The 24,191-nt window shown below is 38.2% G+C and overlaps 1 protein-coding gene across 2 annotated transcripts in view; it reads left to right on the top strand.

The window, feature by feature from the left end:
* PRKCA (protein kinase C alpha) overlaps nucleotides 1-24,191 on the top strand; it is a 284,791-nt gene that overhangs the window by 30,509 nt on the left and 230,091 nt on the right. The gene's annotated exons all lie outside the window — the stretch shown is intronic.

Here is a 24,191-nt window from a genome sequence, read left to right as displayed (position 1 = left end):
AAACAAAAAAAACCAACAAACACAAAATGCTTACAGAACTTATGGAACTTTTCCCATAAATCCGGATTTCCGTAAGTCGGGTTTGTGTAACCCAGGGAGAGTCTGTATTTGTGGTGTCTAGTGGTGAAGGCAGAAGCCTGTGAACAAGGTTCCCGTGGTCTGTTCCTGGCTCGGCCATTTATTTACTCTGTGGTCTTAGGCAAATCTCTTAACTCCTCTATGCCTCAGTTTATGTAACTCTCAAGGATATTGTGAGTCTGTTAAGGTTTGCAGTGTGCTTTGAAAATCTCCAGTGAAAGGCTCTAAATTGCAAGGTATTATCTATTTTAGGTACCATATTCCAGATTGTAAAAGCTTGACCTGATGTTTTCAGACTTAGTAAATAATTCCATTGGTTGGGTGAAAAGGGTAAGATTGGATTTGACTAAGTGATGTCCCCTTCCAAGCTATTTTTTCAATAATAATCATAATTAAAAAAAACCCACTACACTTCACAGCTCCTTTACCTTCAGATTACTGTATGACTGTAATTTTAGGGAAATGATAATACTCATTTGAAACCATCATTTAATCAAACCCTAATCATTGTATAAGACACTTCTAGATCTCTTTTCCAACAGAGATTTTTAATCTTCCCAAATACATTTTCTTCAGTTTATTTTAAGTGAAGTCAAAAGTGTTGAATAGACAGTTTTGGGGCTGAAGAATTTTTTTGGTATTAGTCATTTGTGTCTCAGGTTCAGAATCCAACTTTGAAGTTCAGTGGTTTGCAAACTTTTCCATACTGGGATGACCCTGGAATGCCTTATGCTACCCAGAATGTTGTTGGGATCCCTCTCCCATTTAGCAATATATGAAGGACAGGGTGGTCACGATGCCCAGGTTCAGAACTTCTGCACTTGTTCACTGGTCTGACGTTAGTGTCTCACTGAAATTCCAGTGGTATTGTTTTCTGTATACTTCCTTGAGAGCTGTGTTTTCTAGGACATTTAGCATTTGGTGGGAGATTGGAGTTATCTGAGTTGTAAAGGCTGTCTTTATGATACTCTACCTTAGGGTTTTAGTTGTGTTTATTTATTTTTTTTACCATGAGTTGTTTCCCTGTTTTAAATGGTAGGAAAAACGTTCAGTCTCTGAGCTCCTGAGTCCCTTCCTTTCTCTTTCCCTTTGGCTGGCTATGCACCCAGGCATTTGTCACAGTTGGCAAATTAATGTAACAAAGAACAGGAAATAAGAATCAGTCAATGGGATGAGTAAAGTGTCTTCCTACCTAGGCACTCTGTGGCAGAGCTGTGGGATAAGATGCGCTCACTGATGTTCTATTGGTGAAGAATACGATTTCAGTTTCTGTTGTCTAGTTCTTTTAATTTTTTCCAAACAACGAATTCATTACTTGACTTTTAAAAAGAATAATCTTGGATTTCATCCTATATCAGCTGTTATGGTCTTCCATGGACTGACTTTCACTGAGTGTTAGATATCGCTCTTGGCTGTTCTGCAGGACTCTTATTTTTAGGGGCTCTATTAATAACTTAAATATGTGACAGAAGAAAATTGAAACAGTGTTGTATTTAAATACTTAATTCTTGCCTTTGTTGTTTTTATCATCTTTAGTTAAATGTGAAACCATTCCTCCTCCAAAACAAACCAACAACAACAACAACAAAAAACCACCCCACCATAGTCGTTGTACACAAGATATGACCAAGAGGAGAGAGTGCATCTGAAGTAGCAGAGGGTATTTTAAAGCCCATAATGGGTGAAATCCTCAGTAGAAAATTACTGTACAATACATCTAGGGGTGCTGGAACAATTTTTGTATAGCGGTGTGGCTGAGAGCCATTGAATCAAACCCGTAAACCCTGTATATGATGGAAACCACTTCAAGCCAAGGGATGTGGTAGCACCCCTAATTCCAGCACCTATGGATATATCACCATTTCTCAAAATTCAGTCAGACTTCTTCATTTAAGGGGAGACTAAGCTGAAATAATTGGACAAAACTACTTTTTAACCCTTTCTAAAAAGTAACAAGGATATTAAGTTGGATGATGGTATTGTTAGTGTTAGAATCTACTGTAGCTGTACCAGTCATTTGAGTGTTTACAAGAAGTAACAGGCACTAAAATATATAACATGTACAATTGTTCTTACATACTTTATGAACGAATACTGACATTAGCAATATCCAGAATCAGCCAGTTGTATCTGATAGCACAAGTAGAGCAAAAGAGTAAGTTTGAAGATATTTTTGCATGTTTGTGACTATTACAGTTGCTGGCTGATGATGATGTTTCCAGCACTGTTTTAATGGACGGTACTTTCCATACATGAATAAATTATTGACTGGTTATAATCTTGTATTCTGCTGTTTTTTGCCTAGCACACATACAGAATTACTTCTGTACAATGTTTGTTTGAGACATTTCTTGTAAATTCTGCATGCACTTTCTCTCCACAAATTCAGTGCCCATTTTACGCTGGTGACTGAGGTGTGTTGAGGGTCACTGGAAACAAAACACTTAGCTGTGTGTGCACATTAACCACACTTGTAGGTGTAAGATTTTTAATCTGTTGCACAGATCAAAGTAACATTTCAAACACCCATAACTGTAAAATCAAATCCGACATTTTTCAAACCTGGCAAAGGCAGCATTTTTTAATTAGGAATACTTGCATACCAAGTTTGAACAATGTTCAAAATTCAGCCATTTGTGAATTAAATGACTGTCAGAATAGGAGGTAAAGCTTTTGTTCTCACTATATATAACTAAAAAAAGGCTTGAACAGAATGAACTCAAATGTTCTTTTCTGGTGGATATTTTTTTTTAAAACAATCACTTTTGGGCTGAGACCAAGAATGCAAAACTTGACTGCAGAGTGAGTATTTTTTTTGCAGTTACAAGCAAGTGGAAAGAGGGTTATACTTTAAACCAATTTGCAATCTTAACTTTTATCATTGTATCTGGCAACTGCTGCAATTAACAGAAAATGCTTCAGATGATTTTCATCAATTTATCCATAAGACATTTTTAGGTGCATTATATGAAGAATCTCCCAAGGTACACAAATTTTCATTCCAGGAGCTATTATTTCAATACAGAAGAAAAGAGGATTACAGCAATGTTGGTCTAATTTTTTTTTTCAGTTTGTGATGCTGAAGGTGGCCTTTATGTCTAAAGGGTGCATATGTTCATTTTCATGAATAGTTTGTCTGAAATGGAAGATTAACCAATCAAGTTTTTGTTTGTAAATTGAAATAACAAAGTACTTAAAATGGGGGATAATCAAAGATGAGAGGAAAACCCAACTAGACCAAACATCCCCTGGCTCTCGCACAAAATAGTATTGGCATATTAGTGGTGGAAGAAACATGCTAAGAACTTGAATTCTAAAACATTAAGCATAAATAAAAAGGCACTAAGGGTTTTCAGACTTCGTTTTTCTTCCTTGCAGTCTGCCATTGTATCAAAATTTGTTTTGGTATATTTTTGTATGATGCATTTCAATAATCTCTCTGTAATCCTATGATAAACGGCTTAGTTTGATGGAGAATATCATACATTACTGGCAAAATAGTTGGCGACAGTGAAGTCAGTTTCATTTTATAACGTGCTTTCAAAGGATATACAACAACAGCTCTATAGATATCATTGCATTAACCTAATCAACCTTCTTTGGAAAGGGGGTATGTCCAGATTTAACATTGTTACAACTGGCCATTAGGAACAATACCAGTAGATCTGCACATTTCCATGGAGTTTAATCATTTTATATAAATATATTTTTTTCTTTGTGATGACTCTTTCTCATTTGTGTAATTGCTTTGTGTTCCATCTTTTTCTCTCATTTGAGTCTTGCTACAGTCCTCTTCTACAGTTGAGTTGTAATGGTTTATATGCAGAATAATAGCAATTTTGTCGTCATATAAAGGCTTCTTGTTGGAATAATATTTAAGCCTTCTATGCCAAATAATGACTGATCGCTACAACAACTCTTTAACACTAGGAAAACAACTTTGGACATAGGACGGTGTTTCCATGTGTACTGTCTCTGTGTAAACTCTGACCTTAATCTCACCATCGTGTCCTGGCATTTTGCTATTCCTTGGATCAGATTTCCTTCTTCCATACTGGGAATTGTTTTACATGCTTACAATGTAATATGCTCCTTACTGCTGCTTATATATCTTCTTACCTGACTGATCAGTTTAACTTTTTCATTTTCATATGACAAATCCAATTTCTTTAAATAGAGAAAAAGCACAGTAGCATAAAATATGTATGCCCCTTAGTTTTGTGTGTGTTTGTGTGGGAGGAGCGCAGGAGGGATTGATTGATTTAAACAATCTGTCCATGTTTCTCAGGGTTTGTCTGCGTAGTTGGGTTATGCGGCCTATGGGTGTGTGATATCCTAATTTCAAGTGTTGTGCATTAATTAGTCCTTGTTGACCCTGGTGGTGTGCATTAAACGTTTTCTACTGGACTTTATTATAGTTCTGTTTCAAAGAGTGTTACATTAAAGTGCGCTAGCAGCATCTACGTGGACCAATGAATGCTCAACATGTTAGTGTCCTTTAGAAATCACATCCCTGTAGAGCACATTACACCACCATTTAGACAAGCCCTCTTTTGTTGTTGTTTGTTGTTGTTGTTTTTTGTTTGACTTGATTCTGTAACTATTTTTAAGAGAAACTTAAAAATCCTGGTAAAGAACCCTGTGTATGCTTCAGAGACTCATGAGAAATTGCCAGTTTTGCATATGAATGTATTTACCAAGGTTATAAAGAGACTGTGTGCTGTTCTGCTTAGTCAGTAGTTCACAAAGTACTCTGAATTCCGCAAAGAAATATTCATCACATACTATGAAGAAGAATGACTGTGCAAAAAAGCATTTTACAGAACAATGTATAGCTCACAGAACCTGGCTTCAAGCAGTCTACTGCACTCCACTAAACCACAGCCAGATCTTTTGAAAATAGTGCAGAAAGTTCTGTAGAATTTCTATTTGTAGTATAGTCATCGTGTAACTCCGTAGTAGGCTTCCTGAGAAATCCCACTTTACAAATTGATTTGAATATACCCTGTGGGAACATGAATTTTGTTTTATTTTAAGGGTCTTGGGGAAAGTAATCAAATTACTTATGAGTTAATTCTTCTTGATTTGGTTTGTCATCCTTTTCATCAGTTGATAATGCCAAGTAGTTTTGACCCCGCATTTAAACTAACTTGAGTGGTATAATCCTGATGAAGACAATCTTAAGAGTATCTAAAAATTATTTAAGCTAGTGCTTGGTACTGTTTTGTGAGACTCATGGGGATATGTTTTGTGCTTTTGTGTATATAGTCATCTTCCTCTGCTGTAACAGTTAACTAAAACAAATCTTGTTCCTAGAGCTGTTCTACCGTCATCAGTAATGGTATATGTATAGGAGGGAAACTGAAAATCTATATTAACTTCAAGCTCCATTAGAAACACAGAAGGAAAAAGATTTGCTAAGCAGAAAATGAGAACTGATGCTTTATGAAATAATTGTTTTTAAACTTTAAGAATACATAATAGATTTTTAAAAAGTACCTGATATTTTACAGCTTGTAGCTCTTCTAGGTATGAGGAAACTGTGTAGAAAAATTACTAGAGATGCTTCTAAATAGAAGTAGATAGACGTTATTACCGGACACGGGCGGTTGGGGAGACCAGAATGCTTCTCATTCTTCAGTCTGCACAAACAAACTTTTTGCGGCGTAGTCAATAGTTGCTGTCAGGGCTTGCAGTGTTTACTAGACATTTACTAACCAGGTTACAATCTTCAAATAAAAGGCTAGCATTGCATCTTGTTGTTGTTAAATCCCTGACTAATCAAAGTGGAGACTGGGATAAGAACAGGTGGGAGGGGATGAAGCAGAAGAGGTCAAGTTTGGGGGGAATGGGCAGAAGAGACTGCCCATTAGAGCTCACTCTGCTCCTGAACCTGGCAGGTAACTGAAGATTAGTGAGTCTCCCCATTCCTCTGCTGTCAGCAAATACCGGTGCCTCATCCAATAATCTCAGACTCCTTTGCAAACGTGTGTGTATTGATGCCTCACAACACAATTTTGAGGTCAGTGTAAACTGTTCCCTTTTTCACATAACAAACCTGAGGTCCCTTGCCCAGTGTTCTAGAGCAAGGCAGTGGCAGAACCAGGAATAGCACAGTTGTCTTTGTTTTAGCAGTGACTATAGTGACAGACCTTGAAAACAGAGGCGCCATTTCAGATTTTGGTGGCGGGAGGGAACTTTAACTGTGATTCCTGGGGCTACTTAGGCACTTGAAAGCTCTAGTTTTTAGGCAGATAACTTAGCAATTAGCTAACAGGAACCCTGTATCTAATTCCTATATAAAAGAAAGAAAATTAAATAAATATTAGACCCACTCAGTTCTAATAACGTGTTTTGACATCTTGTGGCAAGTCACTTAAGGGACACTGGTTAGATTTAACATTTTAATATATATTCTTACTTTATTACTAACTCTGTGGAGAGCGAGAGAGACCCTATCAGGACTCCTAGGTTCTATCCCAGTTCTGGGAGGAGAGTGGGGTCTAGTGGATTACAATGGGGAGCAGATACATCTGGGTTCTATATAAGAACATCAGAATGGCCAAACTGGGTCAGACCAAAGGTCCATCTAAGCCCAGTATCCTGTCTTCCAACAGTGGCCAATGCCAGGTGCTCCAGAGGGAATGAACAGAACAGGCAATCATCAAGTTGCCCTGTTGCCCACCCACAGCTTCTGGCAAACAGAGGCAAGGGATATGCAGAACATGGTGTTGGATTCCCTGCCCACCCTGGCTAATAGCCATTGCTGGACCTATCCTCCATGAACTTATCTAGTTCTTATTGGAACCCTGTTATAGTTTTGGCCTTCATAACATCCTCTGGCAAAGAGTTCCACAGTTGACTGTGAAGAAATACTTTGTTTGTTTTTAAAGCTGCCTATTTTCATTGGGTGACCCCTATTTCTTGTGTTATGTGAAGGAGTAAATAACATTTCCTTATACAATTTTTCCACACCAGTCATGAATTTATAGACCTCCATCATATCCTCCCTTAGTCATCTCTTTTCCAAGCTGAAAAGTCCCAGTCTTTTTAATCTCTTCTCATACAGAAAGTGTTCTATACCCAAATCCTGTATATCTTTTTTGAAATGGAGTGACCAAATCTGCATGCACTGTTCAGTATGTTGGCGTACCATGGATTTATATAGAAGCAATATGATATTTTTCTCTTATTATGTATCGTTTTTCTAATGATTCCCAATATTTTGTTAGCTTTTAAAATTACCATTGCACATTGAGCAGGTGTTCTTGGAGAACTAGCCACAATGACTCCAAGATCTCTTCCTTGATGGGTTCAGCTAATTTAGACCCCATCATTTTGTATGTATAGTTGGGTTTATATTTTGCCAAGTGCATTACTTTGCATTTATCAAAATTGGATTTCTTTTGCCATTCTGTTGTTCAGTCACCCAGTTTTGTGAGATCCTTTTGTAGCTCTTCAGAGTCTGCTTTGGATTTAACTATCTTGAGTAATTTTTTATTATTTGCAAATTTTACCACCTCACTGCATACTTGTTTTCCAGATCATTTATTAATATGTACCTCTCTCCATTCTCATCTTTTATTCCTATCCTTTGTTTCCTATCTTTTAACTGAAGTGACTGGCAGTGCTTTCAGGATCATCTAATGATCCTTAATTTACTTTAACATAACAAAAGGCTTATCATTAATCACCCAGCCTCTGTTTATAAACAAGCCCCCTGCCCCAAATGCTGTGCTGCTCCCAGCTTCCAAACTCCACATATCACACTCAAGATGTTGCAGTTAGGAGTTCCGTCTGGGGCTAGGGTGAGTAGACCTCCTCTAGGAAACTCAGTGCGTGTGTGTGAGTGTGGGGGGAGGAGGAATGGAGCCCTTCCCTCTTTGCAAAGGTGTGTGTAATGATGCCTCACAACACAATTTTGAGGTCAGTAAACATTATTCCCTGTTTCACATGGGGAATCTGAGGCACAGAGGTTGTGATTTGCCTGACTTACAGAGCAAGACAGTGGCAGAACCAGGAATAGCAGAGTTGTCTTTGTTTTAGCAGTGACTGTAGTGACAGATCTTGAAAATCTTGCTAATTGCTTCAGTGTTCTGTGCGATCAGTCTGTAGTGCTCAGTTGTGCTATTTGGTGTCTGTCTAAGAACACGACTGTTGCATCTCCATATTCAGCAATTTTTCTCCTCTGCTTGTTGTCATTTGTTCCACCTTTCACTCTAAACATTAGGATCATCTGCTTCAGAAACTGACTAAACGAAGTGAAAGCATTTTATTGAACAGAGTACTATTCTAGGAACAGCAATGAAAAGTATTTCAAGCTGAGTATTTTTGGTAGTTGAAATAGGGGAAGGCTTAAATAAACACATTTACAAGAGGTATAAACCATTGTAATAATACACATTACAATACCTAATGTCTAGGTACACCTCTACCTCGATATAACGCTGTCCTCAGGAGCCAAAAAATCTTACTGCGTTATAGATGAAACCACGTTATATTGAACTTGCTTTGATCCGCCGGAGCGCGCAGTCTTCCCCCCACCCCCACCCCCCGGAGTGTTGCTTTACTGTTTTATATCCAAATTCGTGTTATATCGGGTCGCGTTCATGGTAGAGGTGTATATTCAGTGTTGTACAATGGGTGTGTCTCCATCTGTCAGGCAGGCAGGTCAAGCCAGGATTCTTCATGATCAGTCTCCCCTCTCCTTGCCTCATCTCTTGTAGAAACTCCCTGTGAAGGACTCCTCCTACCCCACTTCCTGGGTTCCTTGGCTCCCATCTCATTGACTCCTAGGGACATCTTCTCTGCCTTTGTTTGACTCAAGTTCCGGACCTTCCTCCAGTTCCTTTGTTCTTGATATTGAGCCCAGTCTTGCAAGATGCTGAACAATCTGACCCTGATTCCACAGAGCACTTATGTATGTGCTTAATTGTAGGCATATGAGTAATTCCCAATGAAGTATATGGGAGTACGTGCATGCTCAAAGTTAAGCACATGCCAAAGTGATTTTCTGGATCAGGGCCAGAGAGCTCAGTACTCTGTAGGATCACACCCATTCTTTGCTCAGTTTCACTGGTATCAAGATTACCTCAAACAATTACTATCTTAATATTTGCACTCTTCACATACTAACGTGCCACAGCATGTTTGCTGTACAAAGTGCAAGTAAAAAGATCCTTGCTCTGAGGAACTTGTAGTTCACTGTAAAAGATACTGAAAATAAAACACAATGGGACACCCATAGATTTGTGAGGCTAGGTGTTGGGGGGTTGTTGCCCTTCTCCACTCCTTCTTTCTACTTCTGGGCAGTTATCACATTCACCTTTTAGTCTCTCTCTCATTTTTCCTTCCTCAGTTGAAGAAAATACTTTGTACTTGTTGGGTATTTTCCTGCCCTCTTGTCATTTATGAATATTTTTATGCTTTGTTGACACTTGGATATAGAAGCACATTGTTTATCTCTTGTAATAACTTCTTAAAATGCAAAGTTTGATCTGATGCGTGTAATATAAAGCATGGGTGAAAAAACTGTTTGTTTTTTTAACATGGCTTCAGTTTTTCTTACAAATTGCCATCAGGTTTGTGCAGCGCTCATCTGAAATGTTCAGCAGTACAGAAGTTCAGGCATAGTGCTGTGTTTTATCAATGTTAATAAAGCATTTCAATATTAATGAATGAGCAGCCATGTGGTGTCCTGGACTGAGAGTAAATCCCTAAGTTGATTATTGCCCTTATATAGCAAGACATTATAGCACCACTGCTTTGCTCTTCTATTAAGTTTTTGTCAGTGTTTATAAATAAGAAACTGCCTTTTAAAGGAGTTTCACTTCTGCTATTAACAACTTTGGTTGTTCTACTTTCCTAAGCTTATGGAAAAAAAATACTGTCCCTGCCCTTTAGAGTTTACATTAATTGTTTTTGTGTGTTTGGTGCCCAGTGCAATGGGGCCCAATCCGGATTGGGGCCTCTAGGTGCAATTACAATACAAACAGAGGTCTCCATAATCCCCAGAGTACTGGAAAGGAAGGACTTCCTAAGGTTAGAAGGGACCAGGCTCAGGAGAGCAGCTGCTGGAGAGCTGGCTGAGGAGAAAAGGCCAGGCAACAGGCAGCTTGCTTGCTGGGACAGGAAGGTGGTGAGCCAGACGCATCTTATTGCTGGCAAGGGGCCAGCAGTAGCTGCAGCAGAAAAACCACCTGAAGGGGTTACAAGAGACTCTTGTCCCTGTACTGAACTGCTTATAAGGGTTGGGTTAGGAACTGTTCGTTTATCTTTGGTTGAAACCATGAAAGCGGTTGTGCCTGTGGAATTTGTACCTTTTTTGGTTCTGGCAGCCCTGGGAAAGAAATTTTCCGATACTCGGTGTGTGGGTGTTTGACAGCACAATGAGGAGTAGAGCCTGTAGAGCCTAGTGCTTGGAACACCTACAGTGCCTGCCTCTGATCCTGTGATAGAGATCATGCTACTAGACATCCGAAGGGGACTATGTATTGCAACATTCACAATGACAACCTGCAGTAGAACTGGTTGCAATATTAACATGTCTCACTAGATGTTTCAGGATACAGGGTATTAAATGGTACTTTATGAAAAGTAAGATGCAGAAGCATTCGTCTTTCCCTATCTTGTAGTACTCATTCAGTAATGCAGCCTTTCACTTTAAAAAATAATTTTAATATTGTCCGTCAATGTGAGCAAACAATTTTCCATATTTAAATAAAACGTCTGAGTTAACATATCCTGAAATTTGACTACTAAAGAGTAAAGCCAGTGACTAATTTCAGAGATGACAAACCTCACAGTACCCTGGAAAGGTGAATAAGTAGCATTGCACCCATTTTAAAGATGAGGAACTAGATAAACGTAGCAGAATGATTTTCCCACAGCACGTCTGTGGTGGAGTCAGGAATAGAACTCAGTTCCGAGTCTGCTTGTTCTTCTACCTAGACAACACTTCCTCCCAATTAATACCAAGGCAAGCAGGATGTGGCAACATATATTATTGTTAGCAGCACAAATTGAAGAGAGATTTTTGTTTGACATTTCAAATCTTTTGTGGATACCAGTCAGGTATAAAGTCATAGGACGCAAGTGGGGAAAAAAAGTGGAACACTGCACTTTATCTCTGACACCCCCGAAAATTAGAATTTGACATTTTGTATAACTCTGCTGTGGTGGCTTTGAAGCAGCCGGGCTCGCTTAGCATGAACTATTTGCCTTCTCCACCTCTCACTTTTCCACTAAACTGTAGTATGTAATAGACTCATTAAGTTTTAGCCTCTGGGTCTAGAATTTCCAATACATTTCTGAATCCAGGTCTTTGCACTGAGGTTAGAATGTGCTGCAATTTTACCATTATGTGGGAGGCTGAAAAATCCCTTTTTAAAAGTAACTCCTCCTCAATGCAAACCATTTCAGCATCTAAGAATAACAAATGTTCTAATAATGGCAGATGTATGAAATACTTTTTTATTGCATGTGGCAAAGGATCTTAGTTTCCTTTATCTGTAATACTCACGCAGAATGAAAATTTAAGGCATACAATTTGTTGCAGATATTAGGATGCATTAAAAGGAAACTTTACATTTAGTAGGTTATACTAACTCACAGGTTTTTACTTCCATCTGAATTGTCACCAGGCGTTCCATGATGTCACATACACTTTTGCATTCATAACTGTACAAAAATTCCTGTTGGAAAGTACCTATATTTCAATTTGCATAGTCACTAGCATTTACCAAATTTGTTCAGTACTGTGGACCTTATCTTTTTTGTTTTCTGTTCTTACATTTAGCCTCCTGAATTAGCATGGTAATTTAAATAATTACTGTTGTGCATCCCTGCTTAAGGAAATTATGATTATAAAATGTCATCATTACTCACTTATTCATATTGGTTTCATCTTCAGAAATATTGCAGTCTAACTGAAGGAGAAAGCCATAATTGACTTGTACTGCTAAGTGATACTAGTTTTTTCAGGTAATCTGTAGAGAGTTGATGGGAGGAACAACTAATAACAGCAATTTTAATTTAATTCACAATAATACATTTTTATGTGCATATTTTAACAGTATCTTTTCAAAGATGCTTTGTGACTAAAACAATAGCAAGCTCTAATGGATAATTAATTATGTAAACCTCCACCCTCCGGCTAGATAGGGTTTTTATAGCTATTAGCGGAATTCATGTTCAATATAAAGATTTGTCATATCAAGACATTTACAAGCTTTATACACATTCAGCATATTAAATTCAGTACAAACATTTAATCTGAAATCGAGTTTTCTACATTCCAGGTCCATAGAGTATCACAGCTGTATGTACTAGGCTTGATGGTTGTATGAGAGTCAGGTCTAGAGGTTAAAGCACTAAGCTGGGGCTCTGTAACCTCCAACAAGTGTATTAATCTTTCTGTGCCTGTTCCCTCCTTCTCTAATAGGGATGAGAATACTCATCTCAAAGGTTTCAGAGTAGCAGCCATGTTAGTCTGTATCCGCAAAAAAAAACAGGAGTACTTGTGGCACCTTAAAGACTAACAAATTTATTTAAGCATGAGCTTTCGTGAGCTACAGCATCCGAAGAAGTGAGCTGTAGCTCACAAAAGCTCATGCTTAAATAAATTTGTTAGTCTTTAAGGTGCCACAAGTACTCCTGTTTTTTTTTTCATCTCAAAGGGTTGTTTTGAGAATTTATTGCTTAAGCATTTTGAGATCCTCAGACTGGTGTAGAAAAGAATTATTTTAAATTAAAAAAAATTTTTTAGTACTGTCTTGCATGTGAGGAGAGTTAAACACATCAGAATTATACTTGTGCTACCAGTGTTGCAAAATACAAAGCAGATCTGAATGTAAAATACACTCCACCATTAACCTCATTTTTCTAAATGGTAGAGGAACTGATGATAGAGAGTGAGATTGGCAGTAAAAAGGATTGGACTATGCAAAGTGGACCTACATAGACCCAAATTCTCCTGCTGAGATTTACCCATGCAGTGCTGCTGTTCCACATCATGGAAGGAGTTTATCCTTCTTGATCTTCTGCTCTGACTGCTGTTCACTACTCTTTAGATTGGATGTGTGGAAGGATTGTGAATTTAACCCTGATCACCACCAGTCAAGTGGTGATAGTGTGTTCATCCGGAGATGTCCAAAGCTCATATTTTAGAGTATCTACAGATCTTAAATTTCCCCCAACCAAGTGATCAGTATTGTATATATTGTAACCTCTGGCCGGAATAAAAAAATTGTACTGATTCCTGTTTCATTATCTCCAAGGAGAAAAAAGAGGAGAGTAATAATTCTCGTGAGTCCTCTCTTTGCACACTTTGGACCTCTCTCTAACTGGAATACGTATTTATTAAAAGGGGGTTGTTATATTTCTTGTTTGTTGATGTAAGTGATGAGTCAGTTTATGGGCTTCTGTGGCCTTGTGTAGCTCTCTTGTTCCTTTTATTGGTGAGCAGAGCTGTGATATGTCTGCTCATAAATTATTCTTGCTGTTAACTGCTTTTTTTTACTAACTTGTGATACTGTATTTTCTTTCTCTGTCTATATCTAATCAACTAATTGTAAGGCCCTCCATTTAAAAATTTCAAATTGAGGATGTTTTACTACATCTGAATATAAATGTGATAAATTGGCATTGCTTAACAGGACTATGTTGAACATTCTGGATATGGTGCACAGTGGCTTTTGAGAATTTTTACTAAACCGACACCTGTATAATTAGCATCCCCATGAGAATTATTGCCAATTCCATTTTTATTTTGCTTTTAATTAAATGTAACTAAATAATAAAAAATGTGTTCTCAAACTGCAAATAAAGTTATTCACTTCTTGATTATTTTAAAATTGCACCTGGCATATTCAGGTGTATTTCTTGTCAAGATCTTAAAATCTAACACATTCTAAATATTTCAGGATCCTAAATTCCTCATCCACCTAAAATATGAGTGACTCTAACAAGATTTTTGGAATAGTCTTTAGACCCATTCATTGGTTGATTCTCATCGTGTGGGTGTGTGCATTAGGATCTGAAAACTTGATTCCTTTAGGGTTACTTGCTTCTGATTAAAATTAAACAGTGGGTTCTAATTGGAAAGATTTTACCTTTTTCAAATTCTCTTGTTCAGACAAATAGAAAAGAATATCCTCTAAAAGATTGCGTATAGAAATATTTTCTGTTGAAACAATATTTGAATTGCATTTATCTTAAATAGTTTAAACTGATTTTATAGCAATATTCTGAGATGTCCCTTGTATTTTTGTTATCTTTTCTCTCTCTCTGTCTCACAGTGTCCCTGTCACTGTGGTATCACCATACCTCTGAAACACTTATGTATTGAGAATATTTCAGATGATGGCAGAGTGTACTTGTGAAACTGTAATTTAATACAGCACAGATAAGATGTGGGTTTAAAGTTCCTAACACATAAGGCACTCAGATACTGTCTGTGTGTATAACTGCTGTCATGAGTAATGTGTGTTCATCTCTAATGCACAGCATCCATTGTTGTTGTTTTTTAATTCCATATTACACCTAGGTTTGGCATATATATGGTTTAAAGTAGAATTTGCTTACAAATTGAGAGCCATCACTTACAAAAGTCAATGGGACTTAGGTTTTTAAGTGATTTATGTGATTTTTGAAAATGGGACTTAGTTCTTTTTAAAAATTATACCCGGTGACGTGCTGCTCAGGGAGCCCAAAACTATAACCTCCTTTGCTGGAGTTTAAGCTCCATGCCACATCAGTCTGTTTTCCTGACCAGGAAATTCCTTGACACTGCCAATCTAAACCTTGCCTTGCAGGTAACATGCAGTGAACTCCAGTTTCCCAGAGATATCCCATCCCTCTCTCTGGACAGTGATAGAAATTACCAAGTCCTCCGTCTCCAAAGAGACGGAATACACAGCCTGTTGGCTCACTGAGGACACACTTTTCACCTTAATACACAGCACCAAGATGGTTGTGCTCCAGGAAGCCATCCTGTCTTCCCCACCCTCCTCTCAGCTTGCTTTTCCTGTGGACTCAGATGCAAATTTCCATTGTCTCTGGCATCACGTTGCTTAATTTACAGTGAAGGCACAGGCAAAACAACATTCGTTTGCATAGGACAGATTCGTTTATCAACCCCCTCCACAACATATTATCAGCACATATACATAACTCTTTATACAACAACCATACAGACATCATGCAATGATATTTGTGACCAGCGTATCACTGGTTTTTGTATGATACCTTACAAGATGCTGTTTGGCTAAATACTCTGACAACAATGGGTGGCATGAGCCCTTTGTAAGTTGGCATAAAGGGCTCTTAGGTTCACTTGCACACCCACTGCACACATTTGCTAGTTCTGCTATTTAAGGATGCAAGAGACCTGGCACTCAGGCGTCTACGGTACCTTCCTTCTTCAATGCATGAGGTGGTAATTAGTATCAGAGGGGTAGCCGTGTTAGTCTGGTTCTGTAGAAGCAGCAAAGAGTCCTGTGGCACCTTATAGACTAACAGACGTTTTGCAGCATGAGCTTTCGTGGGTGAATACCCACTTCTTCGGATGCAAGCAGTGGTAATTGTTTCTTTTGCTTGTCTTTGATAGCCTACCTATTTCATTTGGTTAGAACAGTTGTGGGGTGGAGGTGGTGGTCTTAGGGTAACTTACCTCAGGATATAGTCAGAACACCAGACTTGGTCACATTCAAAGTGAGATGCAAAATGGATTTCTTTGTTCCCTTCTTCTAACCAACAGCAGATCCTGGGATCTACTATCACTTAGCCTATTCATTAGGATTTCCTACCTCGGAGGCTAGCTAGTTTGGGATTTTGTGTGTGAACTGAGTCTAGACCAGGGGTCGGCAGCCTTTCAGAAGTGCTGTGCCGAGTCTTCATTCATTCACTCTAATTTAAGGTTTTGCGTGCCAGTAATACATTTTAACGTTCTTAAAAGGTCTGTTTCTATAAGTCTATAATATATAACTAAACTACTGTTGTATGTAAAGTAAATAAGGTTTTTAAAATGTTTAAGAAGCTTCATTTAAAATTAAATAAATGCAGAGCCCCCTGGACCAGTGGCCAAGACCCGGGCAGCGTGAGTGCCGCTGAAAACCAGCTCACGTGCCGCCTTTGGCACCCGTGCCATAGATTGCCTACCCCTGGTCTAGACTCTAGTGGTTTCCCTCATAATGATGATGAGCTCAGGCAGTGAGTTTGTATAGAGTGATTTTAAAATGTAAAGTACAGACTTATTTATTGGCACAATTTTTAATCAAGAGTTTAATTTGCTTCAGGTAAGTGCACCTGCTGTGCAGCAGTCTTTAAAGCACCCTGTCTTAATTGCAACTTATTGAGCATAAACTGACAGCTACACACATGATTTTAGTTTACAAAGTCAGGAATTTGCAGCTATAATTTGAACATAAGGCCGGGATACCACATGGTTCCCTGGTAATTTTGTCAAGAGGATTCCTCCCTCTTTTTTCCATACTTAGTTCTTCTGTTGATGCTACTAATCTTAGTGTCTCATATTGCATAATGTAAGATGGAATTTTTTCATTAGTGTCTTCACTGAATGAGTTGTTGAATCTGTTTATCTGTAAAGACCACAATTTGCAAAACAACTTTTTTTAAAACAAGGCACACATCTCCTCTACTACCTCAGAACATGAGATTGAACTAATTTATAATAGCTCCACTTAATAGACATGACCGATAATGAAACTATTGTTTACATCTTCCAAATAGGAGGTATTGATGACAATTTGAAATGTTTCAATGTTGTAGACCCGTGATTAAAACTTGTTAGGGTTTTTTTTCCCTTTAAAAAAAAAAAAAAAAGCAAGAAAGAGTAAAGTTCAGATTCTTTTTTTTTAAGTTTGGCATTTGGCAATGAATAGGTGTGTGCCGCACAAATCATGCTAAAACCTATAGAACTAATTGTAATCAACATAGTATGAAAATTGAGAACTTAGTGTAGTCTTCAGTGGCATTCTGTACTGAGTTATGGTGGTATGTGCTTTCAACACTTATCACATGTAGCCAAAGTATTGCAGTCGTTGTTAGAGCAATTGCACCATTTTCCCATTCTGGGGTGTGTGTTATTTTTTTTGAGCAAAGCAATTTAATAATGGTCTGAGTTGAGGTTCACAAATTCTTTTGCTGTGGAAATGTGTGAAGTGCCAAATCTTTCAGGATGGAATTTAACCTTGTGCGGAGGGACAGCTCCAGGCACATAAACCACATTGATCCCCCTCAGCCCTGTTTTCAGGGTTTAAGTGAGATTTAAGTAGTGCCTTGGCTGACCCTCTGCAAAAGAGGTGGATTTCACTCTGAAGGAACATTCCCTCTACACTATAATTTGCTTTCGTATATTACCCCAGAATATTACTGATTCACCATAAATGGAAAAGGATGTTTTAGACATAGGATTGACTGATAAAAATAAAACCAAGTAGTTAGTTATTAAGGATCATTCACGTTATTAAATTGAAAAAATCAAATTGGAATGCTATTTGAATTGCATGTATTCATTTGTTAAAATCTGAATTAATAAAACAGGAGCCTCTAGTAGCTGTTTGGAGGTAAGTTTGCAGTGCAGCATGTAGTGGTGGATGATGTGAAACTGCTAATTATCAACATTGTTGTTTCTTTCTGCTCCTTACCTTTTCCTCTGCCGTAATCTCTTCAACATTGTTTCAGTAGAGTGTAATCCTTTTATATGCTCTTGCAATAAGATTAGGGCTAATCTTGTTAAGCTCCTCATCAAGTCAAAACAAGTACAAACACTTGCATTACTGAGGATGACATATACTGTACAAGTATCTGTACACACATTATCTGTCCTAGGACCACTGTCATACATAATTTGTTCCGAATACAAGCATCCTGCACAGTATTCAAATATGCAGTTTATATTACGTTCTTCTTCTCCAACACCTACAGGATGGCTGTAATTCAGTGGCCTTGGAGAGCCTGTTTCTTTGTATGAAACTTAAGCATTTTAAGCAAAAGCTACAACAGGAATACCATATTATCATTAACTAGCAGTATTTGTTAAATTAAACTCCCAAAGAATCCACTGATGGTTACAGCTTTTCACTTCTCAAAGTTATTCACAATTCCATGGTCAAATTCTTGTTGTTGCATTTCATTAACTTTTCAGACTACATGGATACAGACTTCACAGAGAAAACTCATCTCCTTGCCCTCTCATCTCTGGAACATTATGCTTTGCCAACACTTATTTATAATTTTTAGTTATTCTTTTGAAATTTAAAATAAATCTTATTGATAATACTTTGAGAATCAAAAAGGCTTAAATTGCTAAATGCAGTCACAAAAAGAAAAAGAAAAACCAACAAAAACCTCACCTTTCAGTTTGTCCTCTGCTGTTCTCCTTTGGTGTGCAGTCATTAATCTGCAAACAGGATAGTAAGTCAAAAGTCAGATTTTTAGAGTTTCTCTATAGAGAGGACAAGTTGCAGAACAATATTCAAACACAATTTGGGATCATGAAAGTGAGATTGCTGATACAAACAAACACTGTAGGTATACAGCAGTGGCCAGTATTGAGGAGATCTAACTTTATCAATCTGCATACTTCCTAGGCGTTAGCTAAATCAGATTAACAGAACTCTTGCAATAAAAACAGAAAGTAACAAAAAAATCTATGGGGTGGAATAAGGAAAATGGATTAAAATTACATCATGCATAAGTATGAAGCTTGTATTTATTTTTAATCAGTATTTTAATATACATTCAAAATATTGTTTTATCAGTATGACTCATTAGTATGAATATATTGTCTAAATAAACTGCTCAGTCCACCACCTCCTAAACTACTAATGACATCTTTTTTAATACAATTAAACTGACTGTGATAGGGTGTAAATGAAAATTAAGGAAGGATTATTCTGTTGCCTGGGGGGTGGTGTATACACCTCTCTCTCTCTCTCTCTCATATATGCTTGTAGCAAATAGAGTTGGTATTCTGATCTGTGTAGAGATAAGATTACTGGAGACTTAATAGAAGATAGTATTTTTTAAATGTAGATTGGGAATGTTACCTAATAAAATACATTCTTTTCCACAGACGCACTGGAGGCATAATTTTATTAAGGCAGTTTAAACTCATAATATAAAATCTATTTGTTAATATTACTGTGTGATTCTTTGGCCTAAGTGCACTGAATAAGTTAATCATGAAGATACTGCATCCCATTGAGGATGAGTGCTCCTAGAAAATTAAAAACAGTAATATGGGTTTTGTGATACCTGTATTCTATTTCTTTTTATTGTTTTGAACTAGTGTCTTCACAGAAAGATATGTGAAGCATTCACATTCCATATTTTCAGATATGGACGACTCTAGCTGTTTACTTACAGCTCTCTTTAATGATATATATTACTTAGAAATGCCTTAATTGGATTACGTGCTTAATAGCATTAAAACTGTTGCTTTGGTTTAGCTGAGCTCTAATGGGCCTTTGCTGGCAAAGTTACCGTTAAGCAGAAAAATGGAAAGTCTGTGTAGAGAAACTGAGTGAACAGTTGTGATAAAGAATAAGAGACCTTTGATCTGAAAAAATATAGGCCCACTAGAATTCTGTTTCAATTGAAGATTTAAGATTTGTTTTCATAGTGGTTTAAAGAAAATACTTCTGATAAACTGTATGACTATAAAAGTGGCAGGCTTAGCGTGTTACTTCATCTGTCTAGTTGGCAGTGTTGTGGTTTGGTAAACACAGTGGTACTACCACAAAAAAAGACTTTTGACACTCTTGGGAGTCTTGATTTTGAGGCTATAGGAAACTAGAACCATCAGACGCAGAGCTCATAGTCTGCAGGAAGAAGGCCAGTGAACTTTATATTACTCTTGCAGTTTCAACAACGAATCCCTGGAAATTCAGATTCTGAATAATCCGTCTTTCGAAGTGATCTGAGTCCTGCTGTGTTGTGACAGAGTCAAAAGAAAGGAGAAATATTAGGCTGAAATAGAGAAGTGGGTAAAAACTGTAGGCAGGGGCTTGTGGATATAGGTTTGAAGTGTGTATTTGTTGAGACAACCTGAAATATAGATTAAATTTTCTGTCCTCATTATTTGGTATTATGCATTGGCTTTGAAATGGGATTGACAAGTTATTCGAGACTATGCTGTCTGGTTTCACATTGCCTGTGTAGCCTCTAACAAAATACTGTTTTGTAGCTTCCTACAGCATTCACTTTTGATGATTAATGGATAATCCTTATACCTTCTACAACAGTGGTGCACAAACTTTTCCAGTTTCGCCCCACCCTTAACCATTATCGGAATCGGTCCATGTCCCCCCTTTGTTACTGCACAACCAAGGCTTCATGTTCAGTGGAGTTTGGTCTGTGGGTGGAACTGGGGATGGAGGAGGAACTGGGGCTAGATGTGGAGCTGGTCTGGGACCAGAGAAGGAATGATGGTCTGGGGGCGGAGTGGGGCTGGAAGCATGGTGCTCCTTCCCCTTCCCCCATAGGGGCTGGTCCAGGCCTGGAGGCAGAGTAGGACTGGGGGCTGAATGGGGTTGGGGGAGGAGGGCTGGAAGGATGGCACTCCCTTCCTGCCCCCATGGGGGTTGGCCTGGGCCCCACTGTGTGCCTCCCAGAACTTTCTCTATAGGAGAGCATGCCCTGCAGATTGAGGACCACTATTCTACAGCAAGAGAGTGCTAGGGAGATTGTTTTCCTCTTCCAGTGGCAGAAGCACAGTGCTTTTCAGGCTTCCCTGTGCAGTGACCTGCCGGCTACTTCTGGAATAATCTTTTTCTTGTTACAAGAACTGGAAGACTAAAACTCAGTCAGGTGCATATACTTCAAATGCAGTGGTTGCTTCTTGGAATTGGGCTGCCTGGCCCACTCTAAACCTAATAGTTTGTAGGAAAGAGTAAGGAAGGGGAAGGCCATTTATAGAAAGGCACAACAGCCACAAGGTTATGTTTTGTAACCCATTTACCATTTTTATTGCTCTCCTCTGGACTTGCTGCAATTTGTCCACACCTTTCCTAAAGTGTGGCATCCACAATTGGACACTGTACTCCATCTGAAGCCTCAGCAGTGCCGAGAAGAGCAGGACAGCTATTTTCTGTGTCTTACATATGCCACTCCTGTTAATATACCTCAGAATGATATTAGCCTTTTTTGCAACTCATCACACTGTTGATAATGTACTTCATTGAGATGATTGGAAAAGGATAAATGGGATGCTAAGCTCTCCTGTTGCCAAAATTATATATATATAAATTTAACTAATACAATTTCAAGAAACAGATGGCTAATTATGTAGGTAGGTGAAGCTTTGCTAGTCATATGTTCTAGCTCTAAATAAAAATGCAGCATAACTTCATCTGATCATTTCAAACAAGATTACGCAATTTGTTTTCTAGTTCTATTCTGAGCACTCCAGCTAGTTCATGCACTGTTGGGGTAGTCAATATTAACTCTTTTTAAAAAAAATCAAAATTACATTACTTTGAGGTAATATCTTCATTAATATTCCAGTTCTTTGCCCATTGATTCTACTTGGTGCAGACTGGTTCTGGTTTTATAGCCAGGAAATTTCGATTGTTTAAAGAATGAAATGGTGATTATCATTTCAGCCTGTTACTCAGAATAGCAGTACCCAAAGTAATTTTAGACGAACGCTATGTGTTGCATAAGATATTGCTAAAGTAATTCTCAACAAGATTGTGTCCTTTAGAAATCTGAAATCAGAAAAAAAAAGTTTGAGTGCTTTGTGATATTCTGTAGAACAACTTTGTTTTGTACAGTGTCTTTCGAATAAACTCTATCTCAGAACAGTGTACAGAATACAATACAGGATAAATAATATATTACAAGGAAAGGTTGGATGAGTAAAGCAATCTGAATGTGGTAAATAAATTAAAGCATTCCTTTATAAGACTAATAACAGGGAGAGAAAAAAACTGTTTTAAACTGAGGTTTGAAAAAGCATGGAGAAATACAATAAGACGGATCAAGTTGTGAGCTGAAGAGAAGGAAGTTCTCATACCAGTAGTGTGAGATGAGAAAGTGATAGGTACCACCTGATGGGGAGGTGTGAACAGATAGAAGATCTTGTGAGGTAGGTTGGAAAAAACACAGACCATTTTAAAAAGGAGGGCAGTTTCTGAATTGCATGTGGGAATAAAGTGCAGTTGTTTTAAAGATGTAAGTGATTTGGTTGAACTTTTGTGGTGTGATAGTGTCTTGCTGCATCTCTCAGAACTTTGAAAACAGATTTAGATGTTATCTCATTAAGAAAATAAACCTGGGTGATTTTAGATCTTTCAGTTAGTTCAGAGACCCAAATGTTTAAACTGAGTGTTTCGGGGCATTTGATGAATAATTATCATTAGTACTTATGACTAAGGCTACGATTTTGTCACGGAAGTCATGGAATCTGTGACTTCAGCCTTGGGGTGGTGGGGCTGGAGCTGTCAGCTGGGGGCCCACGGCTCCCAGCCCTCACGGGTGGCGGGAGGGGGAGGGAGAACGTTTCAACTGCAACTCCCAGCCACCGCGGGCGGCAGGGGGGCGGCAGGGGGACTCCATGACTCTGAGCCAGGGCCCCTGCAGCTGCCCTGTACCGTGGGCAGCATGGGGACCCTGCAGCTACCCTGCTACTGTGGGAGGTGGGGGACCCCAAGACCCCAGCAGCAACAGGTGTTGCAGCCTTCTTCCTCCTCTTTTGGTCATGGATCTTTTTAGTAAAAGTCACGGACCGGTCACATGTTTCTGTGAATTTTTCTTTATTTTCCATGACCTGTCCATGACTTTTCCTAAAAATACCCATGACAAAATCTTAGCCTTAGTTATGTCCATGTCCTGAGGCCACAGTAAGGATTAGGCCCCTCATTGTGCTATATAAGCACTGCTTCACCCTTTTTCTTAGATCGTGAGCTCTTTCAAGGGGTGGGAGAGAAGGATATAATAAAAATCTACTGCATGTGGTGTATTGGGGTGTGTACATATTTATATATGTAATTTTTTTTTAATGAAGTAGGTGCAGCTACACCTGTTTGACTGTAAGTCTATACTTCCTGAAGGATTTTATGTCCAGAAATCAATGAATAGATGCACAACGCCATATATGGTCATCTTTATCTGGCTTAAATGCTATCGTGTCTGGCAGACAAGTGGAACTGAAAATACTTCCCATACAGAATTGCATACGTACATATAGAGTTGTGTTAAGGGAAGAATCTGAGACCATATCTTCTGCCATTTTAGTGTTCAGAGGTCAGCAGAAAATTTCCCTATGATGGAAGATGCTTTTAATTGTTTCCATTCTGTTTACAGGGTTTTACATCTTAGATGGAGATATAAAATGTAAATAGACATTTCTGTATTAATCTAATTTGTTGCAAAGTTATATAAAGCCTGAAGACAAGATGCATTAAAATATAATCTTCAAAAGCTGCTACTAGGTGGAACCAAATTACAGTACATTTGTAATCCAATTATTTTTGTGCTTCTGTGTATAAAAATAATCCTTCCTGTATGCTCCAACATCATCGTAATAGGGTTGAAATTCTTGATACACAAATCAGCGCTGTATCAGCACTTTGTTCTTGTTTAAAGTAACTATCCAGGCAGGCTCAGGAGTATTATTTGCAATAACCCTTTAAGTCTTGCGTTATGGTGCCAGATTATACATGGCCATCACCATAATCTAAAGTGCAGCATGGCTCTCCTTTGGGAAGACTATTATTCCTCTTTTGGAGGAGGAGAATATACCTGGACATCTCTTCTCATTGATTTCCTCTACTTCTTTCCAGCAAGCTGTCAGATTTGAGTGTTTGTCCCAGTTTTTTTGTCATATGTGGAGATAGTGGGTTGGTTGTTCAAAGCTGGCAGCAAGCAGTAGGTTCCCTGCTAGTAAGGAAAATTTAATTGAGATGTCTAAAGTTATTGGGGAGAAGTAGGCGTAGCTTGTGTAATGCATTGCATTTATGGGACTTCCATCACTGAAATGTCTAGGCACCGAAGAATGTAGTATCAAGTTGAATCCCTAATGGACCCTCCTTTTTTTTTATGACTGTGATTAGTTGCTTAAATTGACTTTTTTTTTTAATTTAATCCAT

This window comes from Mauremys reevesii, linkage group 15, assembly GCF_016161935.1.
Source record: "Mauremys reevesii isolate NIE-2019 linkage group 15, ASM1616193v1, whole genome shotgun sequence".
Lineage (NCBI taxonomy): Eukaryota > Metazoa > Chordata > Testudines > Geoemydidae > Mauremys > Mauremys reevesii.
The sequence above is the reverse complement of the archived record's forward strand: the minus strand, read 5'-3'. Positions and strand labels throughout refer to the sequence as shown.